Source organism: Lontra canadensis, unplaced genomic scaffold (genome assembly GCF_010015895.1).
Source record: "Lontra canadensis isolate GAN:19392208 unplaced genomic scaffold, GSC_riverotter_1.0 scaffold14, whole genome shotgun sequence".
Lineage (NCBI taxonomy): Eukaryota > Metazoa > Chordata > Mammalia > Carnivora > Mustelidae > Lontra > Lontra canadensis.
In genome coordinates, this window is record NW_022631008.1 from 4452667 (window position 1) to 4472666 (window position 20000).

General features: G+C 36.9%; 1 protein-coding gene across 3 annotated transcripts in view; it reads right to left on the reverse strand.

Annotated features, from left to right (window-relative positions):
• Positions 1-16840: 16840 nt before the first annotated feature.
• The window catches only part of SYNCRIP (synaptotagmin binding cytoplasmic RNA interacting protein), a 31381-nt gene continuing 28221 nt past the window's right edge, over positions 16841-20000 (reverse strand). For all 3 annotated transcript variants that reach the window (XM_032858062.1, XM_032858061.1, XM_032858064.1), the window contains one exon: positions 16841-20000. This exon is cut by the window's right edge. The gene's annotated coding sequence lies outside the window, so the exon portion shown is untranslated.

Genomic DNA, 20000 nt, shown 5'->3' on the forward strand with positions numbered 1-20000 from the left:
GAAAATATATATATATATATATATATATATATATATATATATATATATATATATATATATATATAGTGCATGTTCGATTTCATGAATATTTGCCCACGTTATTATGAATACACAGATCATCTTTAATGATGCATTATTTTCCTTAAGAATGTGCCATCTTTAGGGGCGCCTGGGTGGCTCAGTGGGTTAAAGCCTCTGCCTTCTGCGCAGGTCATGATCCCAGGATCCTGGGCTCGAGCCCCGCATCCGGTTCTCTGCTCAGCAGGGAGCCTGCTTCCCTCCCTCTCTCTCTGCCTGCCTCTCTGGCTACTTGTGATCTCTGTCAAATAAATAAATAAAACCTTTAAAAAAAAAATGTGCCATCTTTAGTCTATTAGTGCTATTTAATCTCATTGACATAATGATTACCATTTTGTATCAGAAATTTATACACATCTCTATTTTTTTAGGATCAACATCAGTACAGTTGCTTGATCAAAGGGTAAGAACATGATACATAATGGGGCGCCTGTGTATCTTAGTCACTTAAGCATCTGCCTTTGGTTCAGGTCATGATCCCAGGTCCTCCGATGGAGCCCCACCTCTGGCGTTCTGCTCAGCCAGGAGTTTGCTTCTCTCTCCCCCTCTGCTTCTCCCCCTGCTTGTGCTCTCTCTCTCTCTCTCTCTCAAATAAATACAATCTTAAAAAAAAAAAAAAAGAACATGATACTGTCAAATTTCTTCCTACAATGGTTTAACAATTCCAGGGTGGTATATAACATTTCACTGGTCCTCATCATTAGGTACTGTCTAAGCTAACATCACAAATATACTCCTGCTGTACCATTTCTGATTAAACCATTTAAAATACTATGTAACATCACTGGAAAACTTAGTGCTTTTTTTAATGTTTTAAGGTACACAAACACTGTATACTCATTTCACTTTAACAGCCTTTTTAAAATCATCTTTGAATTATCCATGTTTATATGAACATTCTAGGGTACACTATAACAGGTGTATGTTGAATTAATCTACATGCATCAAAGACCCACTATGTACTTCAGTAATACTATGGCAAGTTACTTTATTAAATTTTTCTGTGATGTTATATTGCCAATTCTTTTTAAACATTTTATTTCCCTAAAGGTTTGTTCTGAAATTGCTGTTCAGCTTTGCACTGAGAACCAATACATTTCAAAGATAAAATGTTTCCTGTTCAGGGGTGCTTGGGTGGTTTGCTTGGTTGGGCATCTGCCTTTGGCTTGGGTCCTGGGATCAAGCCCATGTTGTCAATCTCCCTGCTCAGCAGGGAGCCTGCTTCTCCCTCTCCCTCTGCCCTTCCCCCCCACCCCCATCCTGCTCACATGGTCTCCCTCTCTCTGAAATAAATAAAATCTTTTTTTTAAATTTTTTTTTAAGATTTTGTTTATTTATTTGACAGAGATCACAAGTAAGCAGAGAGCCAGGTGGGGCGGAGGGGAAGCATGCTGCCTCCTAAGCAGAGAGCCCGATGCAGGACTCAATTCCAGGACCCTGAGATCATGACCTGAGCCGAAAGCAGAGGCCTTAACCCACTGAGCCACCCAGGCGCCCCAATAAATAAAATCTTTAAGAAGAAATGTTGCCTGTTCAAATTAGACATCTTCAGAACATCCAACTTAGACTTTTTCCCATGAGTTTCTTAGTAGAGGCAATTAGAATAATTTCAATTTTCATATTATTATTATTCTTAGAAATGGGAAAAACAAAAATAAATCTTTGCTATAAAAAACCATTGAAAATCCACACCTAGGGGCACCTGGTTGGCTCAGTTGGTTAAGCCTCTGCCTTCAGCTCAGGTCATGATCTCAGGGTCCTGAGATCGAGCCCCAAGTCGGTCTCTCTGCTCAGTGGGGAGCCTGCTTCCCCCTCTCTCTCTGCCCACCTCTCTGCCTCCTTCTGATCTTTCTCTGTCAAATAAGTAAATAAAATCTTAAAAATAAACAAATAAATAAAATCCACACCTAAAGCAAGAAAAAAAAAAAACTTACTGTTGATACAGACCTCATCAAATAAAATAATGTTTTACTTTACTAGATGTTTTCTCCTTAACGTTGTGGTCCAGTATCCACTTTAACACATACACAGAGCTTGATTTTTTTTTTTTTACAAACTTGTATTAAAAGTTTTGAACTTCAAGCAGGGTTATGGGATATCCAAAATCAATCCTTATTGTGAAACCAGCTCCACCTCTACTAGCAGTATTTCACTGAGCAAAGTTAACTTGATCTACCTCAACCCCTGCATCCTCAAGTCTAAAACAGAGATGTCTCTTCAGAAGTTTTAGAGATTAAATTGGGTGGAAATTGCCTATTAAATGTCTTCATACAATGCTTAATAAAACAATTTCCTTTTTTTATTGTATGAATCTATGAATGTGGTAAAACCTTTATTTGGATAATAACCTAAAATGACAATGACCTGAAATCACAGCTGATACCTAGTAAGAGATAGGTCCAAAGAGGTTCACTGCCTGCCCTTAAAGTTCTAGACCTACACTGTCCAATATAGTAGCCACTGACTATTATCAGGCTACTGAGCATTTAGAATGTGGCTAGTTTGAATAGACATGTGCTGTAAATGTAAAATACACATCAGACTTGACATGAAAATAGAATATAAATTGTCTCAATTTTTAAAACAATTAAAAATGTGATTTTTCAAAATAATGAGCTAAAAAATATTAATCTCGCTTCATATTTCTATAATGTGGCTACATTAATGTAATTTTAGTATTGATGTAATTTTTAAATTACACAAGTGGTTTACATTATATTTATTATATATAATATACATTATATACATTATATTTATATAATATACATTACACATTATATATATAATATATATATAATATACATTATATACATTATATTTCTACTGGACAGTGTTGTTCCAGTTAGCTGTGGAAAGCCAGTACAATTAAGTGTGTAAATTTTAGATAAATGGCATAATTACTTGTGTATGTTGGGATACATTTTCAAACTATAAAAGAGTGAAAAACAGTTGATAATGCATTCATCTAAAAGGCTAAAACATACTACAACCCAATAAAAGCTCCATTATTTTAATGAATATTTATTGAATTAGCAAATAAATATAAGGCACTGTACTAAATGTGATGGCAGATACAATGATTTAGATGCATTTTTCTGACCTCCAAAGGCGTACAATCTAGGGGAGACGTGACACATGAAAATGTATAATACAAGTCATGTTTATATATAAAGGCTGTAATATATATATTTTTTAATGACAAAAGATGGGAAAGAGAAATTTTCAACTAGTGGGGATCTGGGACGACAATTTAAGCAAAGACTAGGATTTATCTCTTTGCTTTAACTTCATTTTCACAAGTCACGCAGCAGTAGGCAATGTTAAGTATTTAAAATACTTCTAATTAAAACTGATTCTCCCAACCCCACCAGCAAACTGCACAAATTGCTTACATTGGTACAGGAGTTTGAAAAGATGGTGTTGAATACCTGAATCACAGTAATTAGGCCTACTTAATTCTGATGACCCAGAATATATACCAAATTTTAACTGTTGAGAGCCATGACCTGCATGGCATAAGTGGATCAGGAAAAGGATAGATGAATACATACACATTACCCCTAGGACCCATTTCAGTCTATCCCTCTCAGATGCCTCCTATAATTTAGAACGTGCTCTCCTGGAACAAGATTGGCATTCCCAAACCCATTTTCCCCTCAGTGTCCCAAAGCATCAAGGTTCATATTTTACTTTTGTGGCATTCATAATGTTATTTTTAGTCTTTTTTTTTTTTAAGTTTTATTTATTTTAGAGTGAGAGAAAGTGAGCATGAGTGGGAGGGACAGAGGGAAGAGAATCTCAAGCAGACTAACTACACTGAGCATGGAGCCCAACATGGGCCTCAATCTCATGACCCCGAGATTATGACCTAAGCCAAAACCAAGAGTCAGACACTTAACCAACTGCCATCCAGGAGCCCCAGTCTCTTTTTTTTTTTTAGGATTTTTTTTTTAAGACTTTATTTGACAGAGAGAGAGATCACAAGTAGGCAGAGAGGCAGGCAGAGAGAGAGAGGAGGAAGCAGGATCCCGGCTGAGCAGAGAGCCCGATATGGGGCTCAATCCCAGGACCCTGGGATCATGACCTGAGCAGAAGGCAGAGGCTTTAACCCACTGAGCCACCCAGGTGCCCCCAGGCGCCCCAGTCTTAACTTTACATTTCATAGTGTCCTCTTCCCCCCCCCAATCTAATCCTATGTATCAACCTCTGGATAGAACATGTTAAAGGAGCCACTAAACTGCCTTAAGAAATGTTCCTTTCCTTGGTTTTCACAAAAGGAACTACAATGTAGAGTAATTCAAGGAAGAGCACTAAGGGATTTTTATGGGTGGGAGCTTGAAAAGTTAAAAATGCAGGGAAGCCTGGGTGGCTGAGTTGGTTAAGTGTCTGCCTTCAACTCAGATCATGATCCCAGGGTCCTAGGAAGGAGTCCCTCAGAATCCCGCATTGGGCTCCTTGCTCAGTGGGGAGCCTGCTTCTCCCTCTCCCTGCTGCTTCCCCTGCTTGTACATTCGTGCTCTCTGATAAATAAAATCTTTTTAAAAATGAAGCTATTACTTTCATATTTAACCACCACTTTTCTGTGTGGCCACAAAGTAAAACTTCCAATGGGAAGATATGAAGGACTACAACTTTATAGAATCAGTGGCTCAAATAGATCCTCTCCAGGTAAAAGAGCTGTTTTGACTATAGAATTCTGGGAAGTCTCACTACACCTTAGCACCAGAAAATTAAAGCATTTAATGTTTGTCATCTTATTTCTAAACACGATGGAATAACCATCCTCTCAAACATCACTTTCATGGAACTAGGCAGTTGGTCATAACTTGAAAATGTCAACTCACAGCTAATTACAAACTGAAAATATACTCACCTGCCTGTTGATAAATATTAAAGACTGGAAAAGGCATTCAATAATTCCAACACTCTCATTATATTGGATAAGACAGCCAATGTTTTTCTTGTCTACTTTTAAACTTACCCTTTAAATAAGTAAAACATTCCACCTTATGTCTCGTGTTAACTATAGAGACACCGGTTTCCTTTCATAAAAAGAAAAATGCTAACTGTGTTCAGGTGTTTAAATATAGCTTTCAACTGACTTCAATAATTTCTGAAAGCATTTTGGAAAGGCTTTGCTATCCCTCCCCTTACCATTAGGTAGGCTATTCACTAAAATAGAGAAACAAAAGCATTTTCATATGGTACCTATCAACTCCCATGCAACTAGCCTTGGTCCAGAATTGTGAGAATCAGTAATATTGATACTTCATTTCTAAATCTAGGAAGGTTGCTACCAAAGAATTAAAAATAAATTTTTATCTTCCCTAAAAAAAAAAAAAAAAAAAGCCTTTCCTATTTTAGTAACCTGGTACTAGCTCTAAAAAAATAAACTTGGGGTGCCTGGCTAGTTCAGATAATAGAGCATGCAACTCATGATCTCAGAGTTGTTAAGTTTGAGCCCCACGTTGGGCACAGATTACTTAAAATGTTCTCCCCCCGCCCCCAAAAAAAGAAAGAAAGGAAGGAAGGAAGAAAGAAAGGAAGGAAGGAGAAATGACACAGGGGCACCTGGGTGGTTCAGTTGGTTAAACATCTGTCTTTGACTCAGGTCATGATCCCAGGGTCCTGAGATAGAGCCCCACATCAGGGTCCTTGCTCAGCGGGGAGCCCGCTTCTCCCTTTCCCTCTGCCTGCTGCTCACCCTGCTTGTGTTCTGTCAAATAAATAAAATTTTTAAAAAAGAAAAGAAAAGAAAAGAAAAGAAAAGAAAAGAAAAGAAAAGAAAAGAAAAGAAACAATACAGTATATCCAAGTAGAAAAGGTAATTTGGAAGTTATTTTAAAATTTTTATTGGAGGGGCGCCTGGGTGGCTCAGTGGGTTAAAGCCTCTGCCTTCAGCTCAGATCATGATCCCAGGGTCCTGGGATCGAGCCCTGCATCAGGGCTCTCTACTCAGAGGGGAGCCTGCTTCCCCCCCCCCTCTCTCTGCCTACTTGTGATCTCTGCCTGTCAAATAAATAAATAAAATCTTTTAAAAAAAAATTTATTGGAAAATATCCCCTATATATTCCAAGGCAGTTACCATTTAAATTTAGGTTTCTTTAAACTTACAGGTTTCACATAAACAGGACTTTAATAAAACAATTTGAATTTTAAACACTATCAGAAAATCATATGGCATATACTACTCAACTGTGTGAAGTCTGAGACATAGCCTTATTTATTCAATGTAATTAAGAACTCGGTCCCATATGTTCAGAGAGCAGTTCTATTCTATTTCCAGTAAAAAAAAATAAAATATATTAGCTTACTTTATTTTTGGGGGCTAAGAAGAAATCTCTAGGAAATACCCCTATCTAAATATAAGTAATCCTTTTCATGTCTTGAGTTTTCAAAGACTGATAGCACATTGTGTATTATTCTTAATTTGGTTTAATCCTGTTAACATATTCAGCTCTGTCAAATTTCATGACTTTGTTTTTTCCCATTATAAAGCAGCATATTAAACTGTTATTGATCACAGTGGAGGATGGGAAATCGCAATTAATACAAACATTGTTAACAATGAATTTGAAGAATACCAGCAATAATGAATATAATTTATAAGATCCTGAGTATTCTTCTTCTAATTACAAAGCATTGAAACAGCACACTTTTGATTTTTTTTTAGAAAGATTTTATTTATTTGACAGAGATCACAAGTAGGCAGAGAGGCAGGCAGAGAAAGAGAGAGAAGGAAGCAGTATACCCGCTGAGCTGAGAGCCCAATGTGGGACTCGATCCCAGGACCCTGGGATCATAACCTGCACCAAAGGCAGAGGCTCTAACCCACTGAGCCACCCAGGTGCCCTGAAACATCAGACGTCTTAAAAATATTTGAGAGAGTGACTGAGAGGGGGGTGGTGAAGAGGAGCAGAGGGAGAGAAATTCAAGCAGACTCCCCACTGAGCACAGACCCTGACACAGGGCTCAATTCCACAACCCCAAATTGAGCCAAAACCAAGAGTCGCTCAACCCACTGCACCACTCAGGTGCCCCAAAACATTCGATTTCCAAATGTGGCCAGATGTTTTAAAACCATGGTTTTGCTCCTAAAATTACGTAAGCAGAGGTTGGTAAATTTTGGCTTTTGACTCATATAGCCATGTTACAATAAGCCCATAGCACAAGGAAGAAAAACTACCTAGTAGCCCTATTTCAACTCCAGAAAGGCAAAGGCAGGAGCTTTATCTTGATGTTCTCCTTACTGTGTATATTCCCGAGAGATATTTTGTTGATAGTTTTAAAGTACCTACAGCAAGAAGATTTTTACTATTTTGGCTGGAGTGGAGTTTTGTTTGAGGGTTGGCTTGGGGGTGTAGAATGAAAAGTGAGCCAAAGATAGACAAGGCAAGCAGTTTACAGATATATGAATGTATATATGTATATATGAATGAAAGGTAAGGATGGAAGGTTGAACTGGAGCCAAACTGCAAAATTTTAAATTACATACGTGGTTTACATCTTGTTTCTATTGGACAATGCTGCTGTAGACTCTAGACACAAATGTGGCAAGCCATTATAATTAAATGTGCCACTTGTCAATGTGGTCTTTAAGAACCATTTAAGATTCTCATTTAAAATAAGTATGAAGGGGGCGCCTGGGTGGCTCAGTGGGTTAAAGCCTCTGCCTTCGGCTCAGGTCATGATCTCAGGGTCCTGGGATCGAGCCCCGCATCGGGCTCTCTCTCTGCCTGCCTCTCTGCCTACTTGTGATCTCTCTGTCAAATAAATAAATAAAATATTAAAAAAAAAAAAACTGTTCAAAAAATAAAATAAAAAAATAAAATAAAATAAGTATGAAGTTCAGTCACACCTGAACTTTCTAGAGTGTAGGTTAGGACTTGGTGAGAGAGGACATTTCAGGCCTATTCAGTAATGATAAACAATGGTAAACAATCAATGCAGCTGGATGTGAAAAGAGAAATTAACAGGACATAGTCACTGACAGCAGAGGACTCTGTGTACAACAAATAGCTAAAATGCAGACCTACACATAACAGAGAATAATCAAGCCTGTATAGTACAACAGGAGTCCACATAGATATGATATGAAGCTGTGAATGTAGATGAGATCAAGGAGACAAGTACAGATGAAAAAAAAGGGAAATAAGGACAGGTAAGTATGACGAGATCAAAGATTAGAGAACCAGCAAAGTACCAAAACAAAACAAAAAACTTTCCAAGAATTCAATGTAACAAATAACTTAAGAGGTCAAAGCTTTTGAAAAAGATAATTTTCATATCAGGCTACTGGTATCCTTTTAACAGCTCTTTAAAATAGAGGGGAGAGAAAAATCAACCTAAAAAGATAGCATCCCAAAACCAAGCTACACGGAAAAAGGTGCAATAAAATGCATTATCCTGAAAATGGAAAATGCAGGGTTTCTACCGAAAGACAGTTCACTGGGGCAGGAGGGTCGGGGAGGGGATATGCTGGTGCTTAGGTGAACCCTTATGCTATTTTGGATTATATGCTGGCCTTACAATTTTTAGAAAACATTTGAGCTTTTAGCAATAAAGCAAATTTGGGGGGTTGGTTTAGCACTTATATGGCCTTTTATTCCCTGAACAAATTCATTTATATTAGCATTACACCAAATGTGTTTTGCCTAGAACTACAGAACTAAGAGACTTGAGATAAATGAACACTAATTCTAACGATTAAAAAACATTGTTTCTACCACAGAAGGAGATCCATGTTGCTCAAATATTAGTTCACATCTACATGATTCAGGCTGCCTCCATACTAGTGTAATACTAACACAGTAATACAGGGAATTTGGGGATGACATGAATAATGCTCTGTGAATTATATAGGGCTTGATACAGTTTTCTTCCTCAGAATATAGAGAGTTTAATATTTCCCCCTCTAAGAGAAATAAGCATCCTCCTCTCTCCCCCTCCAACAGTAAGGATCACAAAAATACTCCAGAAAATGTTCATACATGTAAGGTATTACCTGTTGATTAAAGTATGAATGAAGTCTTTTAATGTAACATTTCCTATTTTGTGAAACTAAGCCTTCACAGAAGTATGAATGAAAAGGAATAAAAAATCCTCTAGGTAGAATGTTACCCAAACCAAAAGCTGTACCTTACAGAATGCTGAGAGCTGGAAAAATATCAGAATATAATATAATCTCTTTAACCCAGGACCAAAGAGGTTACATTATGTTTGTACACAGTACCCTTATTAAATGCCTCAATGATTGGGAAGAAATATTTTTATTTTTTTTTTTCACCTAGAACTATTGGGAATTAAAAGAAGTATCCAAATCATTGAAATTGTGACTATATTAATGTGCACACAGTAATTTGGTCGAGCAATCTGTATTTTTGTAATACACACACACACACACACACACACACACACACTAGCATCAAGCTTATTAGAATGAGGAAGCCATATGAATACAAGAGATTAGCATGCTTTAAGTCCAATTTTACTGAATGGGTCTAGGTATACTAGAGCTAATAAGCTTTATTTTCCTCTTCAGTTTCCTGAGGTATGTGGATGTATGTCCAGATACTACTATTGCCATTAAAATTAGCTAAGATTTTTGGTACCAAAACCCTCAAAAGTCAGTTTCTCCCATGATATCAGCTATCAGCTAATTAATATTTAATATCCTAAGACATAGTGTTTTAATACCTGGAAGCAGTCCTTAAGAATACCCAAAATGATCTAAGATGTCTGAATTGCTTTTATGTGGAAAAGGTTTAAAGGATGTAGACTCTCTAATCAGCACAGCATATGACAAAAGCATTAATACATTCCACAAGTAAATTAACACAGACTCCCATCAAATCTGAAAAGGTAGGTTTGAGAGATCTCTCCCAAAATAAGGAATGTAGTCATTACCAGGTAAAACAGCATACACAAACGTAGCCGTGTTAAATATAAATGGAAAAACAAAATACTGCTTAATGGTCTCTTTTTAAATGTTCAGAAATTATATGCTAAAACAAAACCTATTTTACTATTCCCAAAAGGCCTTCAAAATTTGCCCACTCAAGAATGTCACCAAATTTTCATCTTTAAGTCACAAAATGTCTTCTATGTACCCTTTTAGCATGCTAGGTGCTGTTCTCTTTTCCAGTAGGACTTATTCAAACTTTTCCTAGACTATTTTAAATGAGCAATTAGCATGAACGTGGTAATACAGATTAAGATGGTTTCTTCTAATAAATTCAAGACAATGTACACATACTGTATTTTACTACCGAGTTCCATTTAAAAGCAGCACTTTTCTTATACTAAGTTGCACAATTTAGGTAGAAAAAAATGAGACTTATATTAATTTTTCACTTACAAGGCTCTAAGAAGCAGGAGCCATTTTTCATGGGAGATGAGTGGGAAGGAAAAGGCGAGGCCTCCAGTTTCCAAGTGAAAGGGGAAGAAAAGTAGGTGGTGACTGAGGGTTGTGAGGCTGCTTTCAGGATCTATTCCCCTCCCCAAGCAAATAATCTGCCTGGCAGGGGTCAAGACTCCTGCAATCAGGCACTCTTCTTTCAGGCCTTGGCAGTACCCTGCCTGTCTTCCTGCTCCCAAGGAAGCTAAAATAAAGCCTGTTAGTCCTTATGATGTTCTCACACACACAAAACTTAAAGTTAGCCATCTGTAACACCAGACTACTTTTATCAAATCCTTCTTTCATAAATATGAATGAAGAACCATGAAACATTTGAAAAAAATTAGAGGCAGAAAAAGTAAATAACCAAAGTGAATTAGTATTTCAACACATCCTGTAACTGGTAACTTTTTAAAAAAATCTTCAGAATGACCAAGATAGTCTATATGTAAAATAAGAACAGACTGCTCTATTGCTGAAATTTAAAGACAATTTTTTTTTTAAAGATTTTATGTATTTATTTGAGAGAGAAAGAGAAGGAACAGGGGGAGGGACAGAGGGAGAGGACGAGGGAGAGGCTGACTCCCTGCCCAGCAGGGACACAGAGGCGGGACTCCATCCAAGAACTCCAGGATCATGACCTGAGCCCAAGGCAAACGCCTAACCAACTGAGCCACCCAAGCACCCCAAGACAGTATGTGTTCTGAAGGGGGGGGGTGGTGGTAACATTTTCTATAAAGTGTTAGAAAGCTTGTGATGAATGAAGAAATTAGTTTAAACATAAAACAATCAATTCAGTCCAATTCTTCCAATCTAAGCTCCAAAAAGCAAGCAGAAAAACTGAAAAAACTGGAAAGCAAAATTCTCAGCAACTAAGAAACCCTAAAGACTTCAAGTTAAAAAAGCAAATGAAAACCTATGCAGTCTCATTAAACTTTAGAAAATCAAGTAACAACAACAAAAAAAATCCTAATGTGTAAGAAAAAAAGATTACCTACAAAGTAAGAACTGCATTCAGTCAACTTAGACTAAACAAGGAGTGATACCCGCAAAGTTCTGATGGAGGATACTGCAGCTAGAATTCTATGTCCAAACTATCAATCAACAGCGAGGGTGAAACACTTTCCAGTACACAAAACTGTTTACAGTTCGTGTACCTTTTCTGCCAATATTACCAGAGAACACATATTGCAGCAAGAACAAAAGGGAATCTAAGAGTAAACTATGGAACCTATGAACAGTGGAACCCAGCAATGAAATGGAAAAAGGAATCCTAGTATGATAGGAGTTCACAGACAGCAATATATACCATTAAATATGGTTAAATAACCAAAAGAGCTTAGCAAAGAGAGAGGCAATTACAAACTCAATAAAAAATTAAGGTTATGGGATGTCTGGGTGCCTCAGTTGGGTAAGCAGCTGCCTTTGGTTCAGTATGTGATCCCAGGGTTCTGGGATTGAATCCCGCATCGAGCTCCTTTTCTCAGCTAGGAGCCAGCTTCTCCCTCTGCCTGCCGCTCCCACTGCTTGTGTGCACGCTCTCTCTCTGACAAAGTCTTAAAAATAAAAATTTTTTTAAAGTCATGGTTCACTGTTTTAGCAATAGCATGAACCTAAACAAAGGACCATTAAAAGAATTCACTTTATCTCTTAGAATTTTGCTTTCCAAAGGATGCAGGATTTGTCAAAAAATATTACCTGTGAATCTAAATAAATTATCCATCATAAATGCTAATTTTATCTATATTCAGTCTAGAGGCAAAATAAGATAATCGGTTATAAAATGTCATAAACCTGGGGCGCCTGGGTGGCTCAGTGGGTTAAGCCTCTGCCTTCGGCTCAGGTCATGATCTCAGTCCTGGGATCGAGCCCCACGTGGGGCTCTCTGCTCAGCGGGGAGCCTGCTTCCCCCCTCTCTCTGCCTGCCTCTCTGCCTACTTGTGATCTCTCTCTCTCTGTCAAATAAAATATTTTAAAAAATAAATAAAATGTCATAAACCTGACAACAGACAAGACAATGGGAATTGGAAGATGAAGGAAAAGAAAGTAACGAGTGTGCTGCTTCCTTAAATAGAGAGGAGCAAACAGATACTAAAGTTGGTGTAAGTAGAGGCTTAAATGAAGTTTGAGTAATAAAAGTAATCAACAGAATTTAAGAGTTCAGCGAAAAGAGAACAGAACTAGTGTAAGCTAAACTCCTTGCAAGAGGTAAATACTGCTTAAATTTAGTAATCAAGATACATGTAAACAGTAACCATTCTAAGAATTAAAGAAGTTCTCTCTGTAAATCGGATAGAATGTAAGCTGAAATGTAGACTTTCTGTGCTACTTCACATTGGGTCCTATATCTCCTGTTCTCCAAGTATACGGCTTATATTATTCAAGCTAAAATATCAACTAAGCATAAATATAAATAACACCTTTCTCCACTACTCAAACTAGGAGTTACAGATATATCATTGTGAGATACCTTAAATTCAAAGCCTCTCTTTTTTTCTAAGATTTTATTTATTTGACAGACAGAGATCACAAGTAGGCAGAGAGGCAGGCAGAGAGAGAGGAAGCAGGCTCCCTGCTGAGCAGATTCCCATGCAATGCGGGGTGCGATCCCAGGACCCTGGGGTTATGAGCTGAGCTAAAGGCAGAGGCTTTAACCCACTGAGCCAGCCATCTCAAAGCCACTCCTTTCAAGTGATTTAACAACCTACCAAATGAAAGGTAAATACACCTATCCATACAGATACAACCATGGCTCAAAGTTATTTTAGAATACAGTTAAGGATTAGAAATCTTTTTTCAAGAATTTGAGACTTAACTAACTTTATAAGTACCTAGCCTTCATGCTTTTCTCAGGAATCATCACTTATCCTCTCTGCATAAAAAGCTGATACAAATTTTGTAGACTTAAAAACCAGGGACGCCTGGGTGGCTCATTTGGTTAAGTGGTTGCCTTTGGCTCAGGTGGTGGTCTCAGGGTCCTGGGATCAAGCCCCGCCCACCAGCCTCCCTGCTCAGCAGGGGACTGTGCTTCTCACTCTCCCATGGTTCCCCACCCCCATGCTCACGCTCTCTGACAAACAAAATCTTAAAAAAACAAAACAAAACAAAAAAAAACTACACTACACTAAACCAGCAAAACAAGAATTCAATCTTGAAATACAACAACCTTATAAAGAGGATTGTAGTTGGATGCTGTTTCATTCAGCAACTTAGAATTTAGCCAGCCATCAGCATAAAGGAAAACTGCTGAGCTGGGTTATAACTACAGTATTTTTTTAACTTTTTTTTTTTTTAATATTTTATTTATTTGACGAGAGAGAGAGATCACAAGCAGGAGGAAGCAGCAGGCAGAGGGAGAGGGAGAAGCAGGCTCCCCACTGAGCAGGGAGCCGGATATGGGGCTTGATCCGAGATCCTGGGATCACGACCTGAACCATAGACAAACGCCTGACTAAGCCATCCAGGCTTTCCCAAAATTGATTTTTATATATATCACAAGGCCAACTGTTGTCTTAACTTCCAATTTTGATTTTCTTAAAAAATGTCAGATGTAGAATTTAAATGGGAATCTTCATGAACTTAGTTTACTTAAGACATTACCATTACATGCTCATTTTTTAAAAATTTTCAGAGCAGCAGGCAGAGTGAGAGCGGGACTCAACGCAGGACCATGGGGATCATGACCAAGCCACCCAGGGGTCCCTAGCATTACATGCTCATTTGAAAAAACTTTCTATGTTGTATATTCAGTGGCTTGAAATCTTTATTCCTTTTTCAAATTAGCAAGCCACAATTAAGCCTAATTCAGCAAATAAACTAACTTCCCACCAAACTGAAAAATATATGAGTATTTCTAAATGCCTAATACCATTCAGATTTTTCTGCCCTGAAGGAGCTTCCATTCGAAGGGCAAAAGAAACCACAGAGAAGAAACAGTAATAATTTAAATCGTCTGAAGAGAGACACTAGGCAAAAATAAAGAAACTGAAGCAACTACAGTATCTGCTGCTGGGGTCCTAACTATGGCTGATCCTAACTGCTAAATGATGGAAACCAAGAGAGCAACTAAAATTTCTTATGATACAATTTTAGAAAAGCTTTTTCATATCTTAATTCTATTTATAAATGAATCTGAAGTTAAGCAGGGTTCATAAAGGAAAATGTACTGGTCCTTACTGTTCAAGGATTCTTAAGAATTCAATGTGTACAAATTCACGTGGATTTTTACTATTTCAGTAAAAAAGCAGAGGTATTAAATTTTGCCAACCAAAACTGTGTACATCTGCATGTGGCTGCAGAGAATTAGAAAGTATATTCTACCAATTTTTACAGATGGCCTTTGACATACTGCTCATTACTTTTGGTTTTCCACTCATTCCAAATACTGAGTATACCAAGACAATTAGAATATACACTTTTATAATTTTTCATGTTTCATAAGTTAAAGCAAATATAGAAGCCCAATTTGAGCCTTCCAATTAAAGTAACATAAATACTAACATATTAAAGATACACTCCTTAAAAACAAAGTCATTAAGGGTTTCTTTCCTCATTGACATAAAATATAAGGGAACCCATCTGGCTCAGTCAGCAGAGCATCCGATCCTTAATCTCAGGGCCCTGAGATCAAGCCCCACATTGCGTATGGAGCCTACTTGTTTATCAATTTTGTGTTCAAATGATGCAGTACCGACATTTCCTAATTCCCACAGGAAAAAACTGGGACACCTATATTCAACAGCAAGCAGATTATACAAATGCTGTAATTATTCAAATTTCCTTCATTTCATCTGAATTAAAAGAGACACATCAGATGTAATGTTAGAATTCTTCTGGTATGTTGTATGCTTCTACACTTAGAAGACCAGATTATGAAATCTACATTCTGTTCTACAGATTTTATATTATGAACAAGCCCTGTTTTAATCTGTAGTAATAGCTTGTCTACAAGCTTTAACCATGAAATAAAACTGGATGTAGTTCATAAAGGACAGAAGATACCAATTCCCTTAAATATCCTAAAACTGTCTCCAAAACAATAGTTCGACATAATCTTTTCAGAATACAAACTGAAGGCCCAAGTCAAGAAAGGACACTTCATGAACATTAGATAGCAGGCTTTTTAACTCCTCTCAGATTAGAACTTGTTTTAAAGCACTTTATAGACAAAGCGAAAAATCAGGTATTCACTGAAGCCTGTAAAAATTATTCTATCATAACCTTGATTCTATTAAGGTTACTGGTTGTGTTAGAAACACATTCCAGGAAACTAACACGTGAAGATACTAAACTCCCGAACAGTTCATGAGGATTCCTCCCTTACTCAGTCTTATTTCAACCAAGTACTAGTTTGGTCTCTGCAAAGGAAGACAAGCAACATAAATGGTTTTCAAAACACCCTAGAGGTGACCCAGAATCTTGCAGGTATAAAACTTCCAGGACTGCTCTGAAAAGACAAAAACTTCTTTTCATAAGTAGCATAAATTTTGGTTATCCCAAGTATAATACAAACTAAATTCTGCACTAAGTGACCTTGTAAAAGGATTTTTGTCTGACTGGAGCGGCCAAAATTACCACTACCTGCCCCTCCACCTGCCAAGAAACTCTTAGGGCTATAAGCCAAACTCTTCAGATGTATTTACAAGTTCCCCATTCTTTGATGACTTGCCAACTTAGCTTACTGGAACCCATTTTTTTTTTTGTCTGTTTATTTGATAGAGATCACAAGTAGGCAGAGAGGCAGGCAGAGAGAGAGAAGCAGCCTCCTTGTTGAGCAGAGAGCCCGAAGTGGGGCTCGATCCCAGGACCCTGGGATCACGACCCGAGCCGAAGGCAGAGGCTTTAACCCACTGAGCCACCCAGGCGGCCACTGGAACCCATTTTTAAGTGGAGTTCACCTACCTAACCTCATTGGCAGTCATCTAAATGTTCAACATTTTATTATTAAAACAGATCCGTTTGTTCACTCCACTCTCCCGAATTACTTGCAACCTCAATCATTTCCAAACCTTCAGAGAAAGATTGTGATAGAGAATGGAAGAACATTGCATGGTAGGGTGTGTTCCCAGGAAAGAACCAAATTACCATTAAATTCTTCATCCACTGGCATGTGTGTGACCACAGAATATTTTCACCAATTAAAATTAAGTGAAGAGCAACTCTATATGTTTACATCTCCCCATCGTGTGCTTGAATTAGGGATCTTGGAGAATCTGTTTTTTACCATTGGCTAGTCACTTTGAATGTATAATCACAAAAGGTGAAGAGCTCTAAAAAGATTCCAAGTGTCTATTCAAAAGCTGTTAAGTGAAAAACGATGAAATGGAGCACACCCACAATAATTCTTGGACTCCTGGAGATCCTAAGACATGCTACAAAAATAGGTCTTTATTCTTAGGAAAATATAGTCAGAGCTAGCTTCCTTATGCTATACATAAAATCTTAACATCAGAGGCAGTACAGATAGTACAGATAGTTTTTTGAACTGATCTCCAAACAAGCACAAACCCACTACGTTAAAAAGAACAGATAAGTTGAGGTTTTTGGCAAAAGACAGTACTTCACACATCTAATCCAAATCAAAGAGCCTGCAGACAGTTGTTTTCAGTGAGATGAAAGGAATGAAATAAATATAAATTCTATGGATAAATAAATGTAAGAGACAATTTAAATAAGCTAAGAGAACTAATATTTCTTTTAAATAAAAGTACTAGTCAGGTACAAGCTTTTGTTTCTCAATGCCAGACTTCTAAATGTTTATCAGACTACTGTTAAAATCATTAAAAACCTAATCTTGGACCAGAGCATTAGTTATAATACTGTTTTGCATTTGTAAAAAAGATGGTTTTTTCCAACTGAATGCTTCTGGTCCTGAGAAATATTTTATGTATATTACTGAAGGCAGACTGTGGTGCTAATAGAACTTACATTTAAGTACTTTTTAAAAAAGTGACAGACCAAAAAGTCCATCTATTAATTTGCCCACAGTTAAAAATGTCTTTGAACGTTGGTTTATAATTAGCATCTTAAGAAAAGTAGTGGCATGCCCTATTGAGTGGTATCACTGAGTAAATGCTACACTTTAAAACATCATCCTCACAAGTCTATTCATTTTATGTAGTTATTTAAGTCTTTCATTCATCCATTTTATACCCACCAATGAACTCCTATGGTCAGATAGAAATTTTATGGAATACATCACTGGGGAGAAAATGATTGTGGTGGGTATTCCTGGGAAGTTGTAGGAATCTGAGCATCCATTTACTCTAGGGTCAGCTCCCTCTCCTAAATGCATGAAGTCCTTCCACATTTACTTTCTCCCCTCAGAATAGAGACATGGCTTACTCTATAATAACAAGGTGATCTTCTGTTGTTTCTAGTCATCAGTGACTTCAGCTAAGCAGTCAAAAAAAGCTGTCCTGCATGGGACAATTTTGCCCATCTAGCATGTGTTCATCCTGATATTAAGTCTTTCCAATATATACAAGTAAATACCCGAGATCACCCCATCAATCCATTCCTATTAAGTTCCTATTTTATCATGAGGAAAATGTTTATATTCTATTAAATCAGACTTGCAGTAATTAATAAATTTCTCATGATGCTACAACAACCACCATCATGAGTGTGCAACCGCTCTTTTTGTGCTCAACCCCCACTTCATTTCTAGTATCTGATTCAATTGCAATGGCTGAAAATCTCCCACAAAAAGCGTGTTTGGGAAAATATATATAACACAATTTTCTCACAAAGCAACTTTCTGAAAACTGATTAACTAAACTGATGATCACGTTTGATTGCCAAGTAGTCTGCAGAAACAAAATCTTGCGTCTGTTTGTTTAGGTAACTCAAGTTCCTTGTTTAACAATCAGAATGCTTTAAGAATACATTTTTCACCCCAAGGAAGGGACTTGACTCTTGGATTTAAGACCCATTCCTTGACAATATATACAAAATTTTTTAACTTGTCATCTGTCCATCTTTGAAGCTGTCAAAGCCAAGAACCCATAAACAAATCACAAATAGCAATAACCTACATTAGTTAACATTCCCCTTTTAACATGTTGACATTTTTACTAAAGGATTAGTTATTTTTGCATTTCCATTTCTCATATCCCATGACATTCCATATAAATTGCATTATTGCTTTATAGGCCACACAACATTCAAAAGTATGTTTATATGCATTGCCTGTTTTCCTTGATCTCTTATTGATAAGAGTTTGATGCTGATTTTTTACTACAGAAATTTAAGTTTGAAAATACCAGTTAGTATTTCTTCTCAGAACTTAATTGTTCACATCACTAATCACTACATGCATATTTAGCTCTGATTATATTGCTCAAAAACTGCACCCATTATCAGAACAGTGCAAATGATATTTAATTTTAAAATTATAATGGCTTGAATTCAAAGTTATTCAAATGAACACTGTCAAGTAATTTCACTTGAGTGTGTATATATTTCATCACCACTGTTTACATTACCCATCAATTCTTCACAATTTCTTTATATGATCATTTTCCCTCCCAAATCCCCAAACTAAGAATGCCAAATAATCTTGGAAACCCACAGCTCCATATTTTAATGTTTCAAGAACACATTTGTGAACTCACAAAAATGTTCATCTTTCAACTTTGACAATGCATTTCTTACTTAAGTCAAACAAACCCGTCCTAAAATCCCAACAAATAATTCTGAGAATTAACTTAAACACCTTGACAGTGTCCCTTAAAAAAGGGTATGACAGTAAAGTGCCAATAGGCATGGCAATGACCTCTCTGATGGGATCATTTAACTCCTTGGAACTGGGAAACGCCAGCACCAAAGATTACACTGAGATTCAATTTAACTGAAGGCTACATTTAGTTTACCCACTTTCCACAACCTATTATACTCATTATATGTTAGAATGAAATGTAAATGTTTTGTGTAGCCCTCAAACTTACACTAAGATTTGAAAGAGATGTACTTTTAAAAAAGCACGGGGTAATATATAAAATCAGTGGCAGAAAGTTTCATTAAGCACCAGGAACTAATTTTTGTCACCCCATACTCATTTTGTAGGTAAGTTTCAATAACCGGCAAGGCACATTTACATATATTCCAATGAATACTTATTGACAAATTTTAAATTACACTCTATGTCCCAGCTATCCCAGTAACTGACATACAACATACTAAAATGGTTTATTAAGGTAACATAAAAAAACCAATTAATGTGAAACATACAGGCTATTGGCAACCACTATTCTAAAATTATGTAAGTACAAATAAACATACTGAAATGTGTGCAATTCTAAGTTTTTAAACCAGAATATTTCTACACTAACACACATTTATATTAATGACACATAAAAAAAATAAAAACTTTATTACAAAAATAAGTTACACTCGCCTCCAGCTTACAGTATAAAACAATTTTATTTGCAGGAATGCAAAATGATTGTTTGCCATGAGCATTTTGAACATATGACATGTCTAATTTTGTTAAATTTGCATTTACTGGGGGAACTGGTGTGTATAA